Source organism: Equus przewalskii, chromosome 18 (genome assembly GCF_037783145.1).
Source record: "Equus przewalskii isolate Varuska chromosome 18, EquPr2, whole genome shotgun sequence".
NCBI classification, from domain to species: Eukaryota; Metazoa; Chordata; class Mammalia; order Perissodactyla; family Equidae; genus Equus; species Equus przewalskii.
The window spans coordinates 53,915,210-53,932,834 of NC_091848.1; positions in this window are offsets into that span (position 1 = coordinate 53,915,210).

The window sequence follows — 17,625 nt, forward strand, 5'->3', positions numbered from 1 at the left end:
TCAACAGGGTATGAGATATTAAAATATGGACAAGAGATTTTACAATAGCATAGACGCAGAAAAAAAATTAATAACAAAAAAACTTAAAGAAGGAATCAAAGGGAATTTTCTGATTTATTTGGTAATTTAAAAAATGCATGTGCTTGGTGTACATACATTTGACTACTTGCTTATGAACCAAGACTATTTCCTACGGCCATTAAGACAATGCTATTACAAATGGATTCAACTTGTGTGAGTACTGAAGTGGAAGTCTGAGTAGTTGGAGTTTACAAGAACCACCATAAGGACGGGAGATATTTATAGGAGCCTTAACACCTAGAGAGATTTGAACACTGACCAAAGAGATCGAAGAAATCTTTGAATCATGCTGTATTCTTCCTTAATGCCTGGTAGCCTCCATCTACATCTTATATCGCATTCTAAATACGAAGTCTCATGGGGTTAGATTTGTGGGAAAGTCAGCCATTTAAAATATTGCCACAAATTCACAAACAAGCAGAAGAAACCTCTTAGCAATCGCGAAAATGAAATGCACAAGTGTTGGTATTTTAAACCATAGGAGAAATTTTTTAAAATTCATTGTTACTAATTGTAAACTTGTATATATATATTTAAAGCCAACAGACTGAAAGCAGTATGTACAAGTAAGTTGAAGAAACCAAATCTAGGAATTAGAAGAAATACATAAATGGGCAAATATAGTTTGCCTTCAGAAGACGTCTATAGTTAGTATAAAGAGAACTATTACCCAGCAAAAGCCTCTGAAGGTATTAGAGAATTTGCATTGTGAACAAGAACTCCGAATCAAGAAGAGAGGATTGAAGAATATTCACTGTTCTATGTTTAAGCGTAAGTAACAAGGGAGTACGTATACTTCAATATGATCAGATAGTATTGTTCTGTTTTGTTCTTGTCTTTCACTGCTTCTCTTAGGAAGCTTTTGGCTGTAAGTAATGGAAAAGTGGAGAGGTCTCCTAGCACAGTGCATTAGAGCTCCAGGTTCCCAGTTTGGCTGTTGGCCATTCTTGTGACCCTCCTGCCTACACTGGCTTGATCTTATAGGTAGAACGTTATAGAAAAAGCAGTGACAGAAACAATATTATACACCGAAAGTCCTGTAGAAGAGAGACTGTTTCTTTTCACGTATCTCTTTTATCAAAATTGGGCCTCTTTACTGTCAATCACTGCCAAGAAGAATGGGGCTATCAAATTTGACTATCAGATTTTTACTCGTAAGTTGTTAATAAGCAAACTCTAATTTGACCAACAGGGAAGAAGGAAGTTTTGGTTATTATGCAGGTTACTAACAAAGGTCTGGTATGTTGTCAGAACATAAAGTAACATATACAAGTTCCCAAAGTATAACCATAGTTCAAATTTCATGGTGCGATGAGAGTTGGAATCGTGACCAAAAGAACCAAAACAAATCTTGGAATGAAAGTGTAGTCCAGGTCAGAGAGTAATTAAATAATTCCAGGTGAATAGAAATTTGGGAATCTAAAAGAGCTGTCAAGGTAATAGGAAGATTAGAACCATAAGGAGTGTGAAAAACAGTAAGCGTTTAGCTTTTCATTTACATCGTTTATTTATCCATTGTTTCTATTATCTAAAAACCGTTTTCTTGAGCACCTACTTTATGAGCAATACTTATCCAAAGCGTTAGGTAGTCAATGCCAACAAGACATATTTGTCCTTACCTCATTTTGGTATAGTGAGAATAGAATTTAAATAAAGATGAAGAAACAAAAAATAACTTATAAAACATAATAAGCAATGCAGACATAGTCTTGCAATACACAGATGAAGAGCTGCTTTAAATAATAATGACACTGAGAGCCTCTCAGAGGATGTGGCTTATGTGGTATCAGCTATTCAAAGAACCAGTGGGGGAAATGTCAGGAGAGAAAATATATTCAGATGTCAGGGATAGAAAATTCACAGAAGCAAAGAGATGACCAAATTTAGTGGCTACAACGTAGTGAAGGAGACTAGGGATCCAGGAAGAAGTTAAAGAGATGGTAGAATCTAGATCACCGTAGTTATAGACCATGAAAAGCAGTTTGGATTTTATTTTAATCCAATGGGAAGCTTTAAGCTGGTAAACTGGAAAACTAACATAGGATTCCAAAGGATAAGACAATGTAGCATTGTAGTTAATTCTATGCAAAGTAAGGTTTCTTTTCTTTTTTCCTTTCCCTTCTTCTCCTCTTTCTCCTAACCCTTTTCCTTCCCTCTTCTCTCCTTCTCCCACTCTATCTCCTTCTCCTCTCCTTCACCACTGCCTCCTCTGCTCCTTCCCTTTCCTTCTCTTCTCCTCCTGCTTCTGCTCCTCCTTCTCTTCATTTACCTTTTCTTCTTTAGCAGAAGCAAATCTAGGAGCTTTATCAAACTGTGTACAAAAACTTGTTCGTTGATTGTGCCTTATTTGGTTATGGAAGTTGGGATGGTGAAAAGCAGCATAATTGAAGACTATTGATAAAAAGAGTAAATCGATTTTCTGCAGGGAATCTCGTTACCTTATGGGAACGCATGCAGGAGGGGTGACTACACAATTTACACGCAAACTCTTCTCTACCAATGCTCACTTCCTTTTCCCTTTTATAAGAATCTCTAGTAATGAGTTTGGGGATTTAAGCCAACACTGAATTACAGAAAACCTGGCAGCGTTCACTAATCCAACTAAAAGTATTTGTTCTTTACTCAGGTCCTAGAATTCATATCTAGAGTCTCTACCACTGAATCTGTTACTTAATTACCCGCTGCCTGGAATCCCTAGTTATGGCATCTGTGTACAGTTTATCTACCAATGGGACTCATCTATCTAAGATCATTTGTTTTGTAGTTTTTACTACTTTCAATAGCATCATAGATGCTCAATAATTATTTTGTGCTCAATAATTATTTTGGAATCAAATCATTACGCATCATCCATACTCTAAATTCAATATAATTCAGGACTAGGTCACATTCACGTTTGTATAAAACGTATACAAGCTTATTACCAAGAAAAGATTAGGCACTCCATGTATTTGTTGAGTAAACGACCAGATTTATTAAGCTTTAATCGTTACCTTTCATGAAATATTAAAGAAAACACATTGCCATAATCGTCAAATCATGTAGCAAACCCATGGCCACTTTCTTTTTGCGTTATTCTTCCCCCAATTTTCAGAAAAACTCCAAAGATTCAAACAAAAATGAATTTGATTGAAGTTTGGAGTTTGCCTAAAAGATGTGTCCAAGAATGAGAAGAATGTCTTCAAAGATTTTCACAAGTATAATGAGGATATCCAGAGAGAGACACAGTTCCAATGGATGCTTGTCATGGGCAAACAGACAATGTTAACCCTCACTCCTCAGCATCCCCAAATTAGAGGATGTGAGGATGTAATATGAAATGTGGAAGAGTAGCATGGGGGACTCCTTGCATTGCTTCAGAAGCTCACAGAAATTCACAAACAGTCTTACTTACTTACGTGAGCCATTCAAATGGTATGTAAAATTTTGCATGAATGATTTTCTGTCTGTTCTAAAATGCACGATTAATTCTCAATTTAGCACGGGTGCCTGGTAATACAATTTGAATTACAGTTTCAATGTTTTCATCTCACATTTTAATGTGAAAATGAAATAATATATTGCCATCAGTGAGTTAAGTTACGGTAAGCAATTTGTCAGTAATAAATTTGGATAATATATCCAAACGAGAATTCAGTTTTACAATTCACTTTTGCAGCATGACTAAGCCCATAACGAACCACTTGATTCACTTGATCATAGTTTTATTTACTATCCAGACCCAAATTAAGCTGTATACAATTGAGTTGTTCATAATACATAAATATTTAAGGGATCATTCAGTGATGCTGCACTAATTTTCAAAATATTTAATTCATGCATTCAAGATATATACATATATATCAAAATCTGACTAGGTCTCAGGCTCTGGGTAAAGCAAGTGCTAAATGAAGTCTACAAACCTTTTAGAACTCAGAATGCCATACAGTAGGGAAATTTTCTGGAAATAGAATTGCATGTTCAATGTCTGGGAAGAGTGAGAAGTGGGAAAAGTTGTCATCATATCAGTCTTCAGTGAACAATTTTACCAAAATTGATGAGCATGGCTACCAAAAGTTTTCAGTAGATCCACTATTTCTAGGACTGCTGATGTCTTTCTCAAGATGCAGGCAAAGAAATACCCCACTTATAAGCCTACCATCACTTCTCCATAGGCACCGCCTCTATAGGTATCTTCTGAGAGTAGAAGTTGGTAAATAAGGTCGAGAAAAGAAAACTGTAAGAGATGACCTTCAGTAAGCATCCAACGGAGCTGTGTTTTAACATTATTCAGTTATTCTGCACACTGCCCAAAGTAAAGAGCATTCGGTCATTATAAAGGATATTTTGTAGTTTACAACATACTGTATGGTATTAGAGATTGTTAGAGATTGTGATAATAGAGATAGATAATAGATAGAGGTGTTAGAGATTGTGATAGTGTCTGCCTTACTCTTTCTTAATTTAGTTCTCCATGTGCACACATTGCTGTGTACCTTGCGAAAACTTGCTGTGAGCAAACATTCAAACGGACTGTATAGTTACCATGCTCTTAATGGGAAAACTAGAGATTAGTCATTTTGACGTGGAGATGTGCTACTGATATTTATATTTTAATTCCTCCTTTTGGTATGACTTGGTTTTCATGCACAATTTTAAGCTTTATAGAACAACATGTACCGATAATTAGCCTATGTTGGAGATGGACAATGATAGACTGAAATGAGTCATATTCATTGAACACAGTATACCATGCCTAGATTATATTAATGTGCATCACCAATATGTATCCGATGGTAAGTGTATTGCTAGGGCTGCCATAACAAAATACCACAGACTTGGTGGCTTAAACTGAAATTTCTTTTTCTCACAGTTCTGGAAGCCGGGAACTCAAGATCAAAGTGTGGGCAGACTTGATTTCCTCTGAGAGCCTCTCTCCTTGGCTTGCAGATGGCCATCTTGTCACTGCATACTTTCTTGAACTTCCTTCTCTGTGGGCACATCCCTCATGTCTCTCTTTGTGTCCACATTTCCTTTTCCTAAAAGGACACCAGTCAGATTAGATTAAGGCCCACTATAAAGGTTCATTTTAACTTAATCACCACTTTAAAGTCTCTACCTTCAAATAAGGCACTTTCTGAGGTATTGGGGACTAGGGCTTCAGCATGTGAATTTTGGAGGGACAGCCTGTAGCGTTAATGTAGTGACTCCATATGAAATGGAATTCCTTATGATAGGACAATTGAGTTGATGTCTTTCCTATGCTCTTTAATTTCACAATCATCAAGTCAGCTTTGTATGACGTATTCCCCTAAAGCTATTCAGATCCATGAAAAATAATAATGTACTGAGATTCTGCCTATCTTCTCTTTCACAGAAAGGATTCAGACTCAAGCGACAGATTCTTGTCCTAATTGTTTAATCAAGGCAAAGCGTTATGTTTGAATTAGCAAATTCTTTCCTTCACTATAAAAGTGCAATAGGATGTGATCCCATTATTTGCTGATTTATCTCACTTAAAGCTGATGTTAGATTGTTTCTAGTCTCAACATAGAGATGTGGAGCATCTTACACACATGCTTTTTTTCAGACTAAAGTGTATAATGAAATTTTTCTTTGTATGTTCTACTGGTGTTACTGTTTCTACTCTTTCTACTTCCATTTCCTGAGAAATATGTTTATTCCACATTTTTATAATTGTTCTCTTTACTGGAAATATTTTTAAGTTTTGTATGACTGCTTCCCTTAAAGACAAGCCGGATGTTAACAGACCTCTTAAGATATAGAAGCCTATGTACTTAGGGCACCAGAATCCTGATTCTCATTTTCATTGAGTATCTGCACGAACATGTAACTAATGTAAAATCATGTGTAAAGCCTCTCTTTTCCTTGGGACTTTATGGAGTTGGCAAAAATTATGATGATATCACTTTATATAGAGAGAATGATCGTTTCATAGATAGATAAATAAATAACCATAACCAGCTTACTCATGTATATAAGGAAAAATTTATGAGAGAAGCACACTAGCCTCTGTTCTCCATTTTCAGATATCTCTCTAGAGTGGGTATTGACCACTGTGGACTAAGTGCCTGTAGGCCACAGACTCTGCTGCCCTGCTCAGGACCCCCTGCTGCATGCCCCACCTCTCTCCTTACCACACCATCTGCTCTGGGATGTCGGCTTCCCGTTTCAGAGGTTCTGATTACTCGTCCCAGAGAAGCATTAAAACTGGCTTGTTAGTCCCTGGGATGCCTGCTTAATGTTGCGTCTCTCCTCTACCTCGAGCACACAGTGTCTGTGCTTTCTGTTATTTGATTCTCTCCTTGGGATCAGCATTGCTTTGAACCATGGCATGAGGGTGAGCTTAAATTCCCTTTCATAGCAGAAATCTCTTTCTGTCATATTTTCTACCTTAAAAATATTTTTTTCTGCTGAAACAAGACACTTCTTCTATACTATTATAAAAAATATCTACAAGTAACAATGGCTCAGGGCATTGTCCCTAAGTTGTTTTCTTCCTAAAGTCCTTACAAAGCAAGCTGGCCATGTCATTATATTTTAAAAAAGAAGCTAACCATATAAGCAAGAGCTCACAGCCCATTTGGAACGTTTATTGAAAACTCTGATAGGATAAAAATTAAAAGACTCATCAGCATCTCAGATGTCTCTCTCAAAGACTAAAGATGTGTTGGTGCCGAGCACGGCAACGTCGCTTCACAATAAGCCACAACCTGAAATTAAGGAATAACTATATTTCCAATGGAGACCATTTTTGCTTTGCATACATGAAATACATTAAATTTCACAGTATGAAATGAGAGGGCCATAAAGTATAGAATTATGAGAAAAATATATTTTCCTTAGCAGAATAACAGGGAAAATATTCATTCTTCCCTATGTCAGTGGGCAGAGATGTTGCTTTCAAATGGTTTCTGCTCTCTGTTCTCATCAATACAAGTTATCTATCACTTATTTCAAAGAACCTGAAGCAATGAATTATTTTATGTGCTTTAAAATTTGTAGCAGAGTACATGGGTTAGAGTTTTTGTTTGCAAACAGCAAAAACATCCTTTAAACGGTGCCAAGAGGAAATGAACTTATCAATTGCTATCACAGAGCCCACAGAATCTTAAGGAATGCCTGAGTACCAGGCTTTAAGGACTCAGGGGCATCTAGAAAATGACACCATAAGACTGTTCCAATGGAAACATACTGACCCCAGCTAGTTCCAGGCAGAGACACTGCAGCTTGCCTGCATGTCCTGCCACGTGGCACCATTGCTCAAATTACTGCCATCCCAACTCTGAAAGTGGAGCATTGCTGCAGCCACCCATGACATGATACTGGAGTCTATGTGTAGCTTGCTTCCCCACATGACCCGTTTCCAGATTAAAGCTTCGTACATTGATTCTGATTTGTGGAGCCTGGGTCAAATCTGTGCACTCTGGCAGGAAAGACAAATTTCTGTATTTTTCTTTGGAAGAATTCTCAAACATACAAAAAGTATTCAGTCATGACATGTGGCCAAAAAGACTGACAAGTATGGAGACAATGCGGTTGGTCTATTTAATTACTCCCTTCCGGCTGAGCTTTAATGTGGAACAGGGGATCAAAGTAGAACAATCAAACATTCTCACGTAGCCTAAAGAGACAAGAGAAAGGGGCGTTGCAGTTAGTGTTCTCCGTGGGTGCAGCAGGTAGAAAGCGGATTCTTGGAAGGGAAAGGAAAAACAATATAATGTGTTTTTCTTCTAAATGATATAGTAATTCACTAATATTCGGCTGTCTCACTTGCCTGAATTCCTAGAGAATAAATATTTTAATTAAGGATGGAAAAGGTGTATAAAAAAAGTTAGTTCTATTCGAGAGAGTCTTCTAAGAGTTCAGTTATAAAAGTAGGAATAGGGGCTGGCCCGGTGGCACAGTGGTTAAGTGTGCACGTTCTGTTCGGCCGCCGGTTTGGATCCCGGGTGCAGACATGGCACCACTTGGCAAGCCATGCTGTGGCAGGTGTCCTACATACAACGTAGAGGAAGATGGGCACGGATGTTAGCTCAGGGCCAGTCTTCCTCAGCAAAAAGAGGAGGATTGGCAGCAGTTAGCTCAGGGCTAATCTTCCTCAAAAAAAAAGTAGAAATAGCTATTTGCCCTAACTCACAGAACTCTATTGCGTATGTGGTTGAATTTACCAGCTTTAGTATTTTTATCTATTTGGAGTAAGGTTGAAGTCAGTTGTACTGAAGTGTACTGTCATGGAAAGGAAGGCAGGTAAAGGGACAGAGTGGCTAAATAAGACAAAGGATTCCCCCAAGGGTGTATAAAAAGGCACTCAAAGCTTGACTGTTTTCTATCTGTTTCTGTTACTCTATGAGTCATTACTGAGCATCTGACTGAGGTTGGCTTGATTTATAGGAATGGGTATGGATAGAAGCTTATAGGTTTATACTTCTTTTTAAGAGTGATTTTCCTGGTTTGAACAAGACCTCAGATGAGTTTCCAGTTGCATTTTTTTCTGTAACAATTATGCTTCCCACTTTCTTTGCTGCTACATTAAAGTTGATATTAATGTGTAATATAATGTATTCACTTGCCCAAATTTCATTTTAAGCCTTATCTTTATTCTTAAGAAGTGCCCTTCTTCATTGAAAGGGCTATGGTTAGATCATTGGTAGTGTAGTTAGGAGAGCACATTCCAATCAAAGCCCAAGAAGAGACCATTTTGTGGAGTCAAGGAGTCCACTAAAATGTCAAGATGACATGTCACATGTTGACTGAGGTGGTATAAAAACTCCTGAGAGAATAATTTGAGCAACTTATGTATTTATGCTTAATTTTTGTTCTTCTAGACAGTTTTATTACCATGAAGACATTTTCCCTTTAATAATATCAATCAACTTCTCAAATTCCCTCTGCTAAGGGTCAGCAAATAATGCCTTCTCTCTCAGCATCCCCTTCCAACACGAAAATATGTGCCTGTGCCTGCATGTACACATAGAGTCAGCCATGGCTTTTGGCAAATTATTCTCCTTAATCATATGCTGCAATGCTACCTAAAATACTCACATTATGATGTTTGCCTTTAGTACAATTTCAAGAAGATTTTATATTTCTTCATAGGTGTCCTAAATGTGTGGGTCTAAAAGGTTGTTCCATTATGATGTAAATGATGAACGATATTTACATGTGTGACAGCCCTACGTGGACTTATTCTAGATTCTGTGGGAGTCCTAGTGGCCTATCTGAATAAACACTTTGCCATAGTTCTTTACTGTTGTCCCATTTGGAGTTTAAAACCATCTTGAGAATTTTGTGAGGATCATTTTTTTTCTTGTTGTACCAAAACAAAAGGAATAAAATCTCTCCATTCTTTGCTTTTGCAATAACTTCCCTATGATTTGCTCTTCCTTCTTTTCTCTTCTAGATAATTTAAGCTTTGATGACCATCTACTGTCTCTAATTCCGCTACATAATTCATGTGCTTCCTTCTAGCACTTTGTACATCTCTCTGTTTTGTGTGCTGTAATTTCATTCACGTTACTTCTTCATTTGTGTGTCCATCTTTGGTATTTCTATCTCCCAGAGAGGACATGTAAAATAATTCATCTTTGTCATTCTTGTTACAACATCAATGTATGATTAATAGAAAGCATTCAGTAACTGTCAGCTAAATTGAAATGAAATGTGAAAATAAAAACAATTAACTAATAATGTATAAACAAACTTAAGTGAAAGAAATGTTATGGTTGTCCATTTTAGCTCAGTCTTTTAAGAAGAGCTGCCTGTATATATGCATGTGTATATGTGCATATATTCACTTCTTTTCTAACTGATAAAAATAACGACAGAGAGAAGTCAGAATCAGAAAAATTCAAATATAAAATTTAAATGCAACTATTGATTTTAGAAAACAATTCATAATACAGTAATAGGCTGCTTCTTTTTCCTTTATAATGTTCCTTATAAACATATAGTTTATATTTTGACCCAGAAAACAATTGCCTGTAAGAAAGACTAGAATATTTTCTAAGATTGGCGTGGACACCCTCTTCCTCATTAGCTTTGAGGCAAGTCTTTAATAGTGTTTGAATGTAAAAGGAAAAATAAAATCAGGAATATTGGTAAGGTTTCATCTCATTTACTTAATCTTATTGCAAGGAAGTAAAAAAGATAAAACAGGGAATAGAAGAGAACTACAAAATTTCAGTTAGTATTCTAGGATGATTGAGAAGCTACTGTATTCACAAACAGAAATAGGAGGCTGTGAAATAGTCATAAATGTTTCTGGTAGTGGTATCCCTTTCACTAATTTTAAAGATTTCCTGATTATAGTACCACAATTAATAACACGATTTCTAGGAATTCAGTAGACACTGGAATGTAGAATGATTATTATTAAACTAACTCAGTCAGATCTGACATTGACTTCTTTACTATATCCTTTTAATTAAAAAAAAGAGAACCTCATTTGCAAGTGGAAGAGATATTTTTAATCTCCATAAGTTCTGTGAAATAAAAACAATGTCACATAAGTCTTGTTCTCTCCATGAAACATCTAATTCAAATCTTTTCAAAAACTGAAATCTCAAATTCAGCATCACCTCTATGATGTCTGTCTGAAACGTCATTGCAGTCTAGTAACTAAAACAGTTTTATCCCAATTAGTCCACAATCACAAAGCTTCAGTCCAGTGTAACATGCGGACGCTGAAATCTGACCCTGATCCTCTCCTCTGGACCTTTTTCTCTCCAGCTTTTCTTTTCTTTACTTGTCCATAGATATTTTGTGAGTTTATCTCTTTACTTGTTTTACCAAGAGGACTCGTCTTTTTGTGTCCAGGAGGACGTTCATTCTGTGCTCTGTGAGCTACTGATGTTGGATATAAAATGGAGTGAGTTTTGTTCCTGAACATGCAGTGGGGGAGGACATAAAGATTGAGAACACTTGGGTATTATACACATTTTCTTATCTTTTTAATGCAGAGAATGCAGGGGTTATGTGTAAGGGAAAGATGGGAGGTAGCAAGTGGAATGAGCTTTGAGGGATTGCAAGATGGGAGGAGAGTTGGAGCAAGATGGGGAGGGATGGATTAGAAATGAATTATGGGTAGAAAGAGCTCTTTTACGCCTTAGTAGGGAAGAAGTAAAGTAGGGGTAAGTCCATCTGTAGATTTGTAGGTGGAAGTTGTTCAAAGTCTGCTCTCATTGCTCCTCTCTCTCTATGAACACCATGCAAAAACAACTGCTAAAAATGAAATTGGATGTATACGGTGTGAAAAATGTTTTGATAAGAATGGAAAAATTTGAAATATCTACTATGCAAAAGGGGAGAAAAAATAAACATGATAAGATTGCCAAGATCCAATTTATGTTGAAGACCACGAATATATAGAAGCACCCATCTGTGAGTGTGGGTAGATTTCTCTCTGGATAGTGGTTAGGCTCAGAGGAGATAGAAAGATTTATCTGGGGTTGGAATTTTCCCTGGTTGTACTGAAAAAGCAACGTAATCAATAAGAGAGTTGATAAATTGGACAGAAAACCTAAGTTGGTAGAACAGAAATGGTTTAGGACTAACCTGGAAAAGAGTAACTAAGGGTTTGAACAGCTTTATGAGTTCAGCGAACAGTGATGTTATGAGTAACTACGTGAGAAAGCCAGAGATACAGGAACACGTCGTGAGCCTGAGCTACCTGAACATATCATTTCCAGGGTGGAGGTGTTTCAGATGATTTAAAATGTCCCAGGGGTGTCCACAGCAATGACTGGTTGAAGTTGTTTGAGAGCCCCATTCAACCACAAGGCCCGGTTCACATTGTATACACCTCTCACTCATTTTGTCAAGATTACTAATCCAGTTTGCCTAAATAGCCTCTCTCCTTTTAATAAAATTAGATGCTCAGCATCAGAACCAACACCAATTATTAAGTGATTCCTGAGGCATTTGTCCTGTGTGACTTATCACCCAGTTATTTTTTATCATTGTTACATTTTCTACAAAGAAATACGTTTCCAGACTCAGATTCCACAAGCCTCAAAGCTGAAATGAACTCAAAGGGATGGTCATATTCAAAGCATGACAACCAGTTAGGGTGCAAGAGTTACATGTCACCTGAAGAACTATGCTTCCTCTGCACTGAAGATGTGTATGTGTTCAATAGACAATCTCCTACCAGTGGCACCTAAGTCAGGCTAAATAATTGATTAGATGGTGAGTGTCTCCTCTGCTATGATTAATCTTTAACCCTTAAGAAAGAAATTTTTCTACCTTCGAGTTCCTGAAATCTTTAACTTTAGATGCAGGTTACTGCTCACAGCAAGTTCTCTACGCTTTCTCTGTGTCTCTGATTTGACGACAAAGACCCCGGTCCTCTAACTGCTGCTGTGCTCTCTCCCCACGACTTGCCTGTGCTGGTTCTTTGCCTCGCGTCATTTCCTAAGATTTCAAACTCTTAGGCTTCATCTATAGAACAAAAGAACTACTGCTCCACCAATTCCCATTCACCATTCTTTGAGGATGACTCAATTTTCTTTTTTCCACTGTAATAACCAACGTCAGGGTTCATCATGAACGATATCTATATTTTGTTGAAATCTATGTGAATGCTACTGTAATATAAACTGTGAACTCTTTACACAAGGTGGAAACAAATATTCTTTTAAATAAACGCTAGCATATTGCCTATGTGTCAAAGAGAAATCTTTTTCTCTAAGGACTAGAATGGTTAAAGAAGACCAACGTACAGGAAAGCTCTAAGACTAGAAGTTTTGAAAAATTGTACAGTGTTTCAAAGTCCATCTGGGTATGGAAAGACAAACTTCCACTGAACCACGCATTTAAATATGTTTTTCTTTATGTTTTAATTTTCTTTAATAAAAGTCTCATCATATTTGGAGAGGTAGTCCTGGTTACGGATTGGGATCCTGTTTCCAGGTGGACAAGCCTCAACTCTGCCATAGAGTTGAGTGAAAAGTACTTTTTTTTGCCTATTTCTTAGCTAACAGTTGCAATGTTGTTTTCATGATTTTCAGCTTGAATTAAACTGGAGGAAATCTTAAACGTGGAATTAACTAAACTGGCTTCACTGTTTCACGGAAGAAAGATTCTTTTCGGAATCCTTGAAGGCAAATGCACCTTGGCACTAGCGTGCCAATCTCCACTCAGTAGCTTTAGATGGGTGCAGCATGAGGAGACCCCCCATCACACTTGTCTTCTCACATTTCTCCTGAAATAAACTCTTCCTCTTACTGGAGGATGAAAGTATTCACACTGGGAGGCACAAAAAGTTGCAGATGGGTTGTAGGCTGTGATGTACATATAAGCAATATTACTCAAGTAGAACACATGAAGAAACAGACTCAGAGAGTATAAATTTCGGTAATTATTATAGTAGAACCAGGATATAAATTCAGGCCTATCTACCTTTCTTGAAGTTGCAGTTTTTTTGTAATTTTTCTCAGATCAGTGGTTCGCAACTGGGGGCTATTTTGCCCCTGGGCGACATTGGCAATGTTTGGAAACAATTTTTTGGTTGTTACACCTGGAGGATCCTTCTGGCATCTAGCAAATAGAGGCCAAAATGCTGCTAAACATCCTGCAAAAAAAGTCTCATCAAAGAATTATCTGGCCCCCAAAGTCAATAATGCCAAGTTATTAAATATTGGCGTATTTCAGTATTCATTTCTGTACTGACAGAGGCACTATGGGAACAGAACAAGTCTCCTGTCCATGCATTTGCACATAAGCTTCATTGAAAACGCAAACTTGCTGGCTGAGTTTCCTAGAGCAAATAGGCTGTCTCCGCAGTGCTTCTCAGCACGTGCAGCTGCTTTTCAAGGGCACCGATGTTAGTTGCCCTTACTAGGTCACTAATCAAGTGGGAGAAACTCAAGCTATGGGTTGTAGCTAGGTCATTACTTCCAACAAACTAATTAAGCTTAATGTATTGTATTCACATTCGAGGACAAAAAAGTTTCTTATTTGAGAATAGGTTTCTTCTGGCTTCAACAATATTAAAAGGTCCTCAGTAGAGACAAGCCTGAGCAAAGAAAAGAATACAGGTGTAAACACTACAAATGAAAAGTGTTTTGCAATTTGGACAACACCCCGCTTCTAAGGCCGTAAATCAAGATGCCCAAATAGAGGAAATTGAAGAGTCTGAGCTGCACGTGTTGCTCACCAATCAAATGGTCTCAAACACAAAACTTTGTCATTTTAGACAAGATCAGACATCTCTCAGTGGATGTTAAAGTCAAGTCTTTGCAATCAAGAATCTTCTTTCTTCTTTAACACACCCCATAACCAACAGGTACAGTGTTATTTTATGAAGGGGTTCTCCATGGTGTACTACCTAAAGAAAAAAATCATTGTGTTGACCACCAATGTGTTTAGGCAGCATAAAATGACTATGGCTCACCTTTTCATCTGACATATACACTTATTTAAGAAATAACTTGGAATACAAGCTACAGAGGAATTGAAATTTATTTTAAATATTTAACATTTTTCAAAAGTGCAAAATAGATAAATGTTCTTCAGAAAATTTAAGAAATAAAGGAAAAGTTAAAAGAGTGTGCAGGCACACACACAAGTTACCCATTAATTCCCTAACCAGGAAGAAAAATTCTTATCATGTTAACGTATTATATAAGCTTGGGCTCAAAGTACAATTGTGAGACTTTTACTTAACATTATGTCATAAATATTTCCTATGTATGTAAATATTCTTTGAAACTATTTTTAAATGCCTAGCTAGTGTATGATTATTTAATTAATAATTTACAATAACTACTGATACTATTTTAAAATACACTCTAATATTTTATGCATGTATCTTTATTGAATTTTTTATCAAAGAAAGCCATTTGTGTAAACATAATCATTTCTAACTTGCTTTTTCGACTCAAAATAATATAGTTAGCAAGTTTAAACACATATTTAAATATTCTCTAAAATTATTTTAATGACTGCACAGCTTTTTATTGTATGGTCGTAATATTGTTTTTAAAATATATCCCGTCTTGTAACTTATAATTTCATAACATTAAAATTCTAAACAATGCTGCGTAGAACATCCACAGAGAAAAGTCCTTGCCCACATGCATATTACTATTTTTAAAATAAATCTCTGGGAATGGTATTGCTCTGATATAGAGAATACGCCTTTAAATAAATTTTTGCTGTATTTTGACATAGCACTCTTCAAAAAACTTGTGCTAATTTATGCTCCCAAATCAGTGAATGGCATTTTAAATGACTGGTGAATGCTTCTCTCTAAGCGCTCTCCAGAGAAATAGCATTGTGGCTCATTAATTAAACATTCATGCGTTTGAGAATTCTAGCTGTGTGCTATATAAGGCTTAAAAATTACTTTCAAGATATAGTCCCTTCTTTCAAAGTGTTTACTACTTAGGAATGTCAAATAACTAGAAAACAGTTGTGAAGCAGCAAATAAAGTTAAGATAGTATTTATCTTCTAATCCCTTAAGAAATGTAGGATGATAACGTAATTGAGAAAAGTATTTCAAAGCTGAAAAATTAAATACATTTTGAAGGCATTATAAAGTCAAATTGACATAAAAAACTGGAAAGGACATTCCAGGTGGTATGAATGGCAAAAGCAAATATTTAGAGACAGCAGTGAACTTGTGCTAGGGTTCCTACCACGGTGGTTCACATAGAAGATTATCATTGCAACCAATAGAGATGGAACTGGAACAGTGGCTTTGCATGTGAATTATGATTTCAGAGCCAGTAAAGGCTGAAGATCTTTGGCAAACTTGGCAGGCCAACCTCGGAGCCTGCCATCAAATCTTCCAGTGAAAGAAGGAAACAGGAAAATTGTAGCTGAAAGGAACAGCAAAGGAAAGCTTGCTTGAGAAAGGAACTTACCAAAGGGCAGGTCTGCACTCCTTTTCTTACTGATGGTGAGAGAGCTGTGTGCACAGATGGAGACATATTGGAAAGCACATTTTTTTAGCATCAGCAGACAGAGGTGATTCTGCCTCTAATTTCTAATTCATAGAATAAATTTTCACTGTCAGCAGATATGTAGTATATATGGAAAGAGCACAAGAATGTTATTGCAGGACAAAAATATTAAGTCTTCATGTCACATTGTAAAATTCTGGCAAAATAACGCCATGGTTGAATATAGGGTTCTGTTGCATTTTTATCTTGGTTCATTTTGATGTGTGACGTCTTTTTTTATATTTTTTTCCCAGATCACAAAGTAATGAATGCCTAATGAAAAAGTTTGAAAAATATAGAAAAGCATGAAAAAAAATACAAATTACCCATAATAGAACTACTCTAATTGAAGTATAAAATTATGAATACTTCACGTAATTAATTGCTTATTTACTAGTGTACTCAGTACAGAGATTAACTGAATCTTCAAAGTTTGCTGTATTTGCCTGTGGTAATCTGGGTCTTCTGAGAAGGATGTCAAGAAGGGTCTAAACCTGCAAGAGATTTATTGGGAAAAACAGTGTTGAGGAAAAATGTGGAGCAAGCAAGAGGAGATTAGGAGTCCCGTAGGATCATGATGCAGTTTGAACCTTGTGCAAGAGAAGGGGAGGGAAAGAGGAAGGAAGAAATGCCATAGACTGCAGGGCAGTGCTAAACTTTGACAAGTCCGACAGTGATTCCTGGAGCCAAAGTCTCCTGTAAGAGAAGTGGCACATCTCCCAAATATAGGTCTGCCTTCCTGTCCTTACTGTATTCAAGCATTGGAGGGAGCAGCCTGTAGGACATGCCATTAGCACAAGCTCATCAAATATTTTATCCCAATCTGTGCCTTCTTCTCTAATTCTCTTGATGTTTTCTTTCACAGAGCAGATTTTTTTTTTTTATTTTAACGAAGTTCTTCTTATCAGTGAATTATTTCATGGATTGTGCCCTAGATATTGTATCAAAAAATTCATCACCATACCTAAGGTCATCTAAATTTTCTTCGAAGTTTTCTGGGAGAGTTATAGTTTTGCATGTTACGTTTAGGTCTCTGATCCATGCTGAGTTAATTTTTGTGAGGGTTGTAAGGTCTCCGTCTAGGTTCATTGTTTTGTGTGTAGATGTCCAATTGTTCTGGCACCATTTATTGAGAAGACCATCTTTGCTGCATTGTATTGCCTTTGCTCCTTCATCAAAGATTAGCTGACTACATTTATGTGGTGTATTTGAGCTTTCTACTCTGTTCCATTGATCAATTTGTTCCATTGATCGATTCTTTCACCAATACCACAATGTCTTGATTACTATATCTTCATAGTCAGTTTTGAAGTTAGGTAGTGTCAGTTGTCTGAATTTGTTCTTATAATGAATTTGCTATTCTGAGTATTTTGTCTCACCATATAAACTTTAGAATCATTTAGTTAATATTCACAAAATAAGTTGCTGGGATTTTTATTGAAATTGCATTGAATCTATCAATCAAGCTGGGAAGAACTCACATCTTGACAGTACTGAGTCTTCGTATCCTTGAGCATGGAATATCTCTCCACTTGTTTAGTTCTTTGATCTCTTTCATCAGAGTTTTTCTCATATAGATCTTGAACACATTTGTTA